Raw genomic sequence first — 11,642 nt, 5'->3', positions numbered from 1 at the left:
AGAAAGAAATTAATTGGCCAAGTAATAGAGAGAGAGAGAAAAATTAGCCAGGCATGATGACACTGCCTGTAGTCCTAGCTACTTGGGAGGCTGAGGCAGGAGGATGGCTTGAGCCCAGGAGGTTGAGGTTGCCGTGAGCTAGGCTGACGCCATGGCACTCACTCTAGCCTGGGCAACAAAGTGAGACTCTGTCTCAAAAAATTAAATGCATGCATGCATGCATGAATGAATGAATGAATGAATAAATAAAAGTCTGTTAAAAAATACATAGAGGGAGGGTTCTCCGCTTTAGCCATTATTGTGGTTAATCACTTCACTGGTCTCAGCTGGGCCAAAAACAAGGCCTGTGGGGCTGGGGACCGACCACTCTGGAGTTTTAAGAAAAGATTGAACTGCTCTTGGGGATAGAGGCCAGACTACAAATTTCCAACATCAGGGGGTGGGGGGGGTGGAGTTTTAAAAGGACACAAAATGTCTCTGTCCTTTATTTTTTTTTTGCCCTCTCTCTAGACCATTCCCTCTATTACACTGTGAAATTCATGATGTTAAATAGTTTTTCCTGGGAGAAACTTTGTGGTCGGGGCTATGTGAAGTAGGAAGGGTGTTTTATATGTTTCCAGGACATCATAAAAAATTGAGCAGACTCATCTAGGATCATTAGGGAAATGAATGATTTGCCTCTCCTAAATGTGGAGCTACCACAACAAGCTGCAGGAGGGGACCCTCCCGGACACCTATTACTGACACAGGCCCCACGGGAGTGTGTTGCTCACCCTATTCATTTAGAAATGTATACTTTGGAATCAATAAAATTCACAGGAAGAGAAAATACATTGTTCTCAGCCTAGGATAAAAAGTCACAAGTTGTTGTAGAATTCATTCTGTGATTTAAATTTTTAAACGATATTCCATAAACCTAAAAAAAACCACACAAATAAACAAAAAAAACAAAGATAAAACAGAAACCGGGAAAAGAAAAAAAAAAAAAAAAACCCTGGGCAGAGGCCTACGGTGGGGGCGGGGAGGCAGGCAGGGAGCGGGAGGAGGAGGAGGGGCCCCTCCCTGGGACAACAGGGAGGGGGTTGGGCAGAGACCCTCTGGAGGCTAGAGGCGCCTGGGGCTGGCGGGCCCAGGCAGAACCTGTCATACAATGTAGCAGATTTGAAAGCCGGCCTCCACACCTGGGGTGGGGGTGGGGTCCACTCTTAAGCTCCCAACATGGCCTGACTTTACCCATCCCCAAGTCTGATCAAAGTGGCCACTAGATGACACCTAAGTACCGGTGCCAGTGTCAGCCAGACAAGAAGGGACCCTCTGACGGGGCTGACAGCGATTTTTTTTTTTCTTTCTAAAGTTTGCTTCCATTTTACACCTAGGTCTACAGGTATACCCTTAAAATGGATGCTGGTATTGAGGAAACAGGAAGTATTTTTTTCCAGTCATTTATCTGGTCCTCAATCCTCATTATTTATCATGTCCACCCGCCAAGTAATATATATAGAAAGAAAAATTAGCCAGGCATGCTGGCACATGCCTGTAGTCCCAGCTACTCAAGAGGCTGAGACAGAAGGATGACTTGAGGCCAGGAGTTTGAGGTTGCTGTGAGCTAAGCTGACACCATAGCACTCTAGCCCGGGCACCAAAAGTGAGACTCTGTCAAAAAAAAAAAAAAAAAAAATTGAGAACTATGGACTTAGCAGTAAAAGCAGGGATTCAGAGATAAAAATTTCACTCTCTCTCTCTCTCTGTATGTATGTGTATATATATAAATCTGCTATAGAGAGAATATAAGAGATGAGAAGGGAGGGAGAGATAAAAATTCCTCTCTCTCTCTCTCTCTCTATATATATATATATATATATAAATCTGCTATAGACAGAATAAAAGAAATAAAAATGGAGCGAGAGATATAAATTCCTCTCTCTCTCTCTCTCTCTCTCTATATATATATATATATATAAATCTGCTATAGACAGAATAAAAGAGATAAGCAGGGAGGGAGAGATAAAAATTTCACTCTCTCTCTCTCTCTCTGTGTATATATATAAATCTGCTATAGACAGAATAAAAGAGATAAGAAGGGAGGTAGAGATAAAAATTTCACTCTCTCTCTCCATATACATATATATATATATAAATCTGCTATAGACAGAATAAAAGAGATAAGTAGGGAGGGAGAGATAAATATTTCACTCTCTCTCTCTTTCTCTCTCTCTCTGTGTATATATATATAAATCTGCTATAGACAGAATAAAAGAGATAAGAAGGGAGGGAGAGATATAAATTCCTCTCTCTCTCTCTGTCTCTCTCTCTGTCTCTCTATATATATATATATCTGCTATAGACAGAATAAAAGAGATAAGCTGGGATGGAGAGATAAGAATTTCACTCACTCTCTCTCTCTCTCTCTCTATATATATATAAATCTGCTATAGACAGAATAATAGAGATAAGAAGGGAGGGAGAGATATGAATTCCTCTGTCTCTCTGTCTCTCTCTCTCTCTATATATATAAATCTGCTATTGACAGAATAAAAGAGATAAGAAGGGAGGGAGAGATATAAATTCTCTCTCTCTCTCTATATATATATATATAAATCTGCTATAGACAGAATAAAAGAGATAAGCAGGGATGGAGAGATAAAAATTTCACTCTCTCTCTCCCTCTCTGTGTATATATATAAATCTGCTATAGACAGAATAAAAGAGATAAGAAGGGAGGTAGAGATAAAAATTTCACTCTCTTTCTCTCCATATATATATATATATATATATATATAAATCTGCTATAGACAGAATCAAAGAGATAAGCAGGGAGGGAGAGATAAAAATTTCTCTCTCTCTCTCTCTCTCTCTCCATATATATATATATATATATATGTGTGTGTGTGTGTGTGTGTGTGTGTCTGCTATAGAGAGAATAAAAGACATAAGCAGGGAGGGACAGATAAAAATTTCTCTCAGGCCCAGCACACCTGTAATCTTAGCTCTCTGGGAGGCCGAGTGGGGAGGATTGCTGGAGGTCAGGAGTTCAAATCAGTGGGAGCAAGAGCAAGACCCCATCTCTACTATAAATAGAAAGAAATTAATTGGCCAAGTAATATATATAGAAAGAAAAATTAGCCGGCCATGGTGGCACATGCCTGTAGTCCCAGCTCCTTGGGAGGCTGAGGCAGGAGGATTGCTTGAGCCCAGGAGGTTGAGGTTGCTGTGAGCTAGGCTGAAGCCATGGCACTCACTCTAACACATTGTATGCCTGTATCACAAAGCATCACGTGTACCCTATAAAGATTAACAAACTGAGACTCTGTCTCAAAAAAAGTAAAAAAAAAAAATTAAAAAAAAAAAGAAAGAAAGAAAGAAATTAATTGGCCAACTAAACACACACACACACACACACACACACATAATAAGCCGGGCATGGTGGTGCATGTCTGTACTCCCAGCTACTCGGGAGGCTGAGACAGAAGGATCACTTGAGCCCAGGAGTTGGAGGTTGCTTTGAGCTAAGCTGAAGCCATAGCACCCTAGTCCGGGCCCTAAAAGTGAGACTCTGTCTCAAAAAAAAAAAAGAAAAAATTAATAATAATAAAAAAGGTCTTACTTACCAGAAAAAGCAGGGAGGGAGAGATAATAATTTCTCTCTCTCTCTCTCTCTCTCTCTCTCTCTCAATGTATATATTTTCTGTGATTTTCTCCAAAGTGTTCCTTTGTCCAGGAACTGGCCCAGAGAACTGATAAATGAGGTGGACCCCGGATTGAATACTGAATGACAGTTTCAGTAAAACATTTTGGAATGCAAGAGAACTTTGGTCAGAGGGAGACATTAACATGATAAAAGTAGAGTCAAGCTTGAGATCCAGTTAAGTGGACCCCTAAAGTGAGGGGAGCTAGCAAGGAAAAGACAAGGGGTAAGGAGAAGTCACAGCAAGGAGGTTGGAGGAGGCTTTGTGGGGCTGGCGACCCCTTCACACTGCTGCTATAGATAGAATGTCTGCTATAGACAGAATAAAAGAGATAAGCAGGGAGGGAGAGATATAAATTCCTCTCTCACTCTCTCTCTCTCTCTGTCTCTCTCTCTATATATATATCTGCTATAGAATAAAAGAGATAAGTAGAGAGGGAGACATAGAAATTTCTCTCAGGCCAGGCACACATGCAATCCTAGCTCTCTGGGAGCCCAAGGTGGGAGGATTGCTGGAGGTTAGGAATTCTAACCAGCTCCTGGAAGAGCAAGACCTTATCTGTACTATAAATAGAAAGAAATTAATTGGCAAAGTAATATATATAGAAAGAAAAAATAGCCGAGCATGCTGGCGCATGCCTGTAGTCCCAGCTACTCAGGAGGCTAAGACAGAAGGATCAGTTCAGTCCTGGAATTTGAGGTTTAAGTGAGCTAAGTTGAGGCCATAGCACTCTTGCCGGGGCACCAAAGGTGAAACTCTGTCTCAAAAAAAAAAAAAATTAAGTAAAATGGACTTATCAGAAAGACCAGCGATTGAGACATAAAAATTTCTCTCTCTCTCTTTCTCTGTCTATATATAAAACTGCTATAGGCAGAATAAAAGAGATAAGCAGGGAGGGAGAGATAATAATTTCTCTCACTCTCTCTCTCTATATATATGTCTGCTATAGACAGAATAAAAGAGACAAGAATGGAGGGAGAGATAAAAATTTCTCTGTCTCTCTCTCTGTCTCTCTCTCTCTATATATATATATATAAATCTGCTATAGACAGAATAAAAGAGATAAGCTCAGAGGGAGAGATAAAAATTTCTATAAATCTCTCTCTCTCTCTCTCTCTGTCTCTGTCTCTCTTTCTCTCTCTCTCTCTATATATATAGGTCTGCTATAGATAGAATAAAAGAGATAAGCAGAGAGGGAGACATAAAAATTTCTCTCAGGCACAGCACACCTGCAATCCTAGCTCTCAGGGAGGCCAAGGTGGGAAGATTGCTGGAGGTCAGGGATTCATACCAGCCTGAGCAAGAGGAAGACCCCATCTCTACTATAAATAGAAAGAAATTAATTGGCCAAGTAATATGTATAGAAAGAAAAATTAGCCGGGCATGCTGGCACATGCCTGTAGTCCCAGCTACTCAGGAGGCTGAGGCAGCAGGATCGCTTGAGCCCAGGAGTTTGAGGTTGCTGTGAGCTAGGCTGAAGCCATGGCACTCACTCTAGCCTGGGCAACAAACTGAGACTCTGTCTCAAAAAAAGTAAAAAAAAAAATTAAAAAAAAAGAAAGAAAGAAAGAAAGAAAGTAATTGGCCAACTAAACACACACACACACACACACACACACACACACACACACACACACATAATAAGCCGGGAATGGTGGTGCATGTCTGTACTCCCAGCTACTCGGGAGGCTGAGACAGAAGGATCACTTGAGCCCAGGAGTTGGAGGTTGCTGTGAGCTAAGCTGAAGCCATAGCACCCTAGTCCGGGCCCTAAAAGTGAGACTCTGTCTCAAAAAAAAAAAGAAAAAATTAATAATAATAAAAAAGGTCTTACTTACCAGAAAAAGCAGGGAGGGACAGATAATAATTTCTCTCTCTCTCTCTCTCTCTCTCTCTCTCTCTCTCTCAATGTATATATTTTCTGTGATTTTCTCCAAAGTGTTCCTTTGTCCAGGAACTGGCCCAGAGAACTGATCAATGAGGTGGACCCCGGATTGAATACTGAATGACAGTTTCAGTAAAACATTTTGGAATGCAAGAGAACTTTGGTCAGAGGGAGACATTAACATGATAAAAGTAGAGTCAAGCTTGAGATCCAGTTAAGTGGACCCCTAAAGTGAGGGGAGCTAGCAAGGAAAAGACAAGGGGTAAGGAGAAGTCACAGCAAGGAGGTTGGAGGAGGCTTTGTGGGGCTGGCGACCAGGTCACACTCCAGAGGTGGCACAGTATGATTGGTAGGGGGATAGGTTTTATTGGGAAAACGGAGAGTTTGAACCCCAGCGTTTTATTTGTTAGCAACACAAATTTTCTCAATTCACATTCCCCTGCTGAGGCCCAGTCACCTAAAGACTAGGAAATGCAATGGATAGATTGATCTCTCTCTCTCTCTCTGTGTCTCTCTGTGTCTCTCTCTCTATATATATAAATCTGCTATAGACAGAATAAAAGAGATAAGCAGGGATGGAGAGATAAAAATTTCACTCACTCTCTCTCTCTCTCTCTCTAAATCTGCTATAGACAGAATAAAAGAAATAAGAAGGGAGGGAGAGATATAAATTCCTCTCTCTCTGTATAAATCTGCTATAGACAGAATAAAAGAGATAAGCAGGGAGGGAGAGATAAAAATTTCTCTCAGGCCCAGTACAGCTGTAATCCTAGCTATCTGCGAGGCTGAGGCAGGCGGATTGCTCAAGGATAGGAGTTCAAAACCAGCCTGAGGAAGAGCAAGACCATCTCTACTATAAATAGAAAGAAATTAATAGGCCAACTAAACACACACACACAAACACATAATAGGCCGGGCATGGTGGTGCATGTCTGTAGTTCCAGCTACTCAGGAGGCTGAAACAGAAGGATCACTTGAGCCCAGGAGTTTGAGGTAGCTGTGAGCTAAGCTGATGCCATAGCACTCTAGCCCTGGCACCAAAAGTGAGACTCTGTCTCAAAAAAAAGAATAATAATAATAATCATAAAAAAGGACTTACCAGATAAAGCAGGGAGGGAGAGATAATAATTTCTCTCTCTCACTCTCTCTGTCTCTCTCTCTCTCTCTACGTCTGCTATAGACAGAATAAAAGACATAAGCAGGGAGGGAGAGATAAAAATTTCTCTCAGGCCCAGCACACCTGTCATCCTAGCTCTCTGGGAGGCCAAGGGGGAAGGATTGCTGGAGGTCAGGAGTTCAAATCAGTGGGAGCAAGAGCAAGACCCCGTCTCTACTATAAATAGAAAGAAATTAATTGGCCAAGTAATAGAGAGAGAGAGAAAAATTAGCCAGGCATGATGACACTGCCTGTAGTCCTAGCTACTTGGGAGGCTGAGGCAGGAGGATGGCTTGAGCCCAGGAGGTTGAGGTTGCCGTGAGCTAGGCTGAAGCCATGGCACTCACTCTAGCCTGGGCAACAAAGTGAGACTCTGTCTCAAAAAATTAAATGCATGCATGAATGAATGAATGAATAAATAAATAAAAGTCTGTTAAAAAATACATAGAGGGAGGGTTCTCCGCTTTAGCCATTATTGTGGTTAATCACTTCACTGGTCTCAGCTGGGCCAAAAACAAGGCCTGTGGGGCTGGGGACCGCTCTGGAGTTTTAAGAAAAGATTGAACTGCTCTTGGGGATAGAGGCCAGACTACAAATTTCCAACATCAGGGGGTGGGGGGGGTGGGGTTTTAAAAGGACACAAAATGTCTCTGTCCTTTATTCTTTTTGCCCTCTCTCTAGACCATTCCCTCTATTACACTGTGAAATTCATGATGTTAAATAGTTTTTCCTGGGAGAAACTTTGTGGTCGGGGCTATGTGAAGTAGGAAGGGTGTTTTATATGTTTCCAGGACATCATAAAAAATTGAGCAGACTCATCTAGGATCATTAGGGAAATGAATGATTTGCCTCTCCTAAATGTTGAGCTACCACAACAAGCTGCAGGAGGGGACCCTCCCGGACACCTATTACTGACACAGGCCCCACGGGAGTGTGTTGCTCACCCTATTCATTTAGAAATGTATACTTTGGAATCAATAAAATTCACAGGAAGAGAAAATACATTGTTCTCAGCCTAGGATAAAAAGTCACAAGTTGTTGTAGAATTCATTCTGTGATTTAAATTTTTAAACGATATTCCATAAACCTAAAAAAAACACACAAAAATACCCAAAAAAACCAAGATAAAACACAAACCGGGAAAAGAAAAAAAAAAAAAAAAAACCCTGGGCAGAGGCCTACGGTGGGGGCGGGGAGGCAGGCAGGGAGCGGGAGGAGGAGGAGGGGCCCCTCCCTCGGACAACAGGGAGGGGGTTGGGCGGAGACCCTCTGGAGGCTAGAGGCGCCTGGGGCTGGCGGGCCCAGGCAGAACCTGTCATACAATGTAGCAGATTTGAAAGCCGGCCTCCACACCTGGGGTGGGGGTGGGGTCCACTCTTAAGCTCCCAACATGGCCTGACTTTACCCATCCCCAAGTCTGATCAAAGTGGCCACTAGATGACACCTAAGTACTGGTGACAGTGTCAGCCAGACAAGAAGGGACCCTCTGACGGGGCTGACAGCGATTTTTTTTTTTCTTTCTAAAGTTTGCTTCCATTTTACACCTAGGTCTACAGGTATACCCTTAAAATGGATGCTGGTATTGAGGAAACAGGAAGTATTTTTTTCCAGTCATTTATCTGGTCCTCAATCCTCATTATTTATCATGTCCACCCGCCAAGTAATATATATAGAAAGAAAAATTAGCCAGGCATTCTGGCACATGCCTGTAGTCCCAGCTACTCAAGAGGCTGAGACAGAAGGATGACTTGAGGCCAGGAGTTTGAGGTTGCTGTGAGCTAAGCTGACACCATAGCACTCTAGCCCGGGCACCAAAAGTGAGACTCTGTCAAAAAAAAAAAAAAAAAAATTAAGAACTATGGACTTAGCAGTAAAAGCAGGGATTCAGAGATAAAAATTTCACTCTCTCTCTCTCTCTGTATGTATGTGTATGTATATAAATCTGCTATAGAGAGAATAAAAGAGATAAGAAGGGAGGGAGAGATAAAAATTCCTCTCTCTCTCTCTCTCTCTATATATATATACATATATATATATATACATATATATAAATCTGCTATAGACAGAATAAAAGAGATAAGCAGGGATGGAGAGATAAAATTTCACTCACTCTCTCTCTATCTCTCTCTCTATATATATATAAATCTGCTATAGACAGAATAAAAGAAATAAAAAGGGAGGGAGAGATATAAATTCCTCTCTCTCTCTCTCTCTATATATATATATATAAATCTGCTATAGACAGAATAAAAGAGATAAGCAGGGAGGGAGAGATAAAAATTTCACTCTCTCTCTCTCTCTCTGTGTATATATATAAATCTGCTATAGACAGAATAAAAGAGATAAGCAGGGAGGGAGAGATAAAAATTTCACTCTCTCTCTCTCTCTCTGTGTATATATATAAATCTGCTATAGACAGAATAAAAGAGATAAGCAGGGAGGGAGAGATATAAATTCCTCTCTCACTCTCTCTCTCTCTCTATATATATGTATATATATAAATCTGCTATAGACAGAATAAAAGAGATAAGCAGGGAGGGAGAGATAAATATTTCACTCTCTCTCTCTCTCTCTCTCTCTATATATATGTATATATATAAATCTGCTATAGACAGAATAAAAGAGATAAGAAGGGAGGGAGAGATATAAATTCCTCTCTCTCTCTCTCTCTCTCTCTGTCTCTGTCTCTCTCTCTCTCTCTATATATATATATATATCTGCTGTAGACAGAATAAAAGAGATAAGCTCGGATGGAGAGATAAGAATTTCACTCACTCTCTCTCTCTCTCTCTCTATATATATATAAATCTGCTATAGACAGAATAAAAGAGATAAGAAGGGAGGGAGAGATATGAATTCCTCTGTCTCTCTGTCTCTCTCTCTATATATATATAAATCTGCTATTGACAGAATAAAAGAGATAAGAAGGGAGGGAGAGATATAAATTCTCTCTCTCTCTCTCTATATATATATAAATCTGCTATAGACAGAATAAAAGAGATAAGCAGGGATGGAGAGATAAAAATTTCACTCTCTCTCTCTCTCTGTGTATATATATAAATCTGCTATAGACAGAATAAAAGAGATAAGCAGGGAGGGAGAGATATAAATTCCTCTCTCACTCTCTCTCTCTCTCTATATATATGTATATATATAAATCTGCTATAGACAGAATAAAAGAGATAAGAAGGGAGGGAGAGATATGAATTCCTCTGTCTCTCTGTCTCTCTGTCTCTCTCTCTATATATATATATATATAAATCTGCTATTGACAGAATAAAAGAGATAAGAAGGGAGGGAGAGATATAAATTCTCTCTCTCTCTATATATATATAAATCTGCTATAGACAGAATAAAAGAGATAAGCAGGGATGGAGAGATAAAAATTTCACTCTCTCTCTCTCTACATATATATATATATAAATCTGCTATAGACAGAATAAAAGAGATAAGAAGGGAGGGAGAGATATAAATTCTCTCTCTCTCTCTCTCTCTCTCTCTAAATCTGCTATAGACAGAATAAAAGAGATAAGCAGGGATGGAGAGATAAAAATTTCTCTCTCTCTCTCTCTGTGTATATATATATAAATCTGCTATAGACAAAATAAAAGAGATAAGAAGGGAGGGAGAGATAAAAATTCCTCTATGTCTCTCTCTCTCCATATATATATATATATATACATAAATCTGCTATAGACAGAATTAAAGAGATAAGCAGGGAGGGAGAGATAAAATTTTTCTCAGGCCCAACACACCTGTAGTCCTAGCTCTCTGGGAGACTGAGGCAGCAGGATTGCTGGAAGTCAGGAGTTCAAACCAGCCTGAGCAAGAGCAAAACCCCATCTCTACTATAAACACAAAGAAATTAATTGGCCAAGTAATATATATAGAAAGAAAAATGAGCCAGGAGGGAGAGAGAGATAATAATTTCTCTCTCTCTCTCTCTCTCTCTCTCTCTCTCTCTCTCTCTCTCTCTCTCTCTCTCTCTCTATGTCTGCTATAGACAGAATAAAAGACATAAGCAGGGAGGGAGAGATAAAAATTTCTCTCAGGCCCAGCACACCTGTAATCCTAGCTCTCTGGGAGGCCAAGGGGGAAGGATTGCTGGAGGTCAGGAGTTCAAATCAGTGGGAGCAAGAGCAAGACCCCATCTCTACTATAAATAGAAAGAAATTAATTGGCCAAGTAATAGAGAGAGAGAGAAAAATTAGCCAGGCATGATGACACTGCCTGTAGTCCTAGCTACTTGGGAGGCTGAGGCAGGAGGATGGCTTGAGCCCAGGAGGTTGAGGTTGCCGTGAGCTAGGCTGACGCCATGGCACTCACTCTAGCCTGGGCAACAAAGTGAGACTCTGTCTCAAAAAATTAAATGCATGCATGAATGAATGAATGAATGAATAAATAAAAGTCTGTTAAAAAATACATAGAGGGAGGGTTCTCCGCTTTAGCCATTATTGTGGTTAATCACTTCACTGGTCTCAGCTGGGCCAAAAACAAGGCCTGTGGGGCTGGGGACCGCTCTGGAGTTTTAAGAAAAGATTGAACTGCTCTTGGGGATAGAGGCCAGACTACAAATTTCCAACATCAGGGGGTGGGGGGGGTGGAGTTTTAAAAGGACACAAAATGTCTCTGTCCTTTATTTTTTTTTGCCCTCTCTCTAGACCATTCCCTCTATTACACTGTGAAATTCATGATGTTAAATAGTTTTTCCTGGGAGAAACTTTGTGGTCGGGGCTATGTGAAGTAGGAAGGGTGTTTTATATGTTTCCAGGACATCATAAAAAATTGAGCAGACTCATCTAGGATCATTAGGGAAATGAATGATTTGCCTCTCCTAAATGTGGAGCTACCACAACAAGCTGCAGGAGGGGACCCTCCCGGACACCTATTACTGACACAGGCCCCACGGGAGTGT

Source organism: Microcebus murinus, chromosome 20 (assembly GCF_040939455.1).
Source record: "Microcebus murinus isolate Inina chromosome 20, M.murinus_Inina_mat1.0, whole genome shotgun sequence".
Taxonomy (NCBI): Eukaryota; Metazoa; Chordata; class Mammalia; order Primates; family Cheirogaleidae; genus Microcebus; species Microcebus murinus.
Note: the sequence above shows the minus strand (reverse complement) of the source record.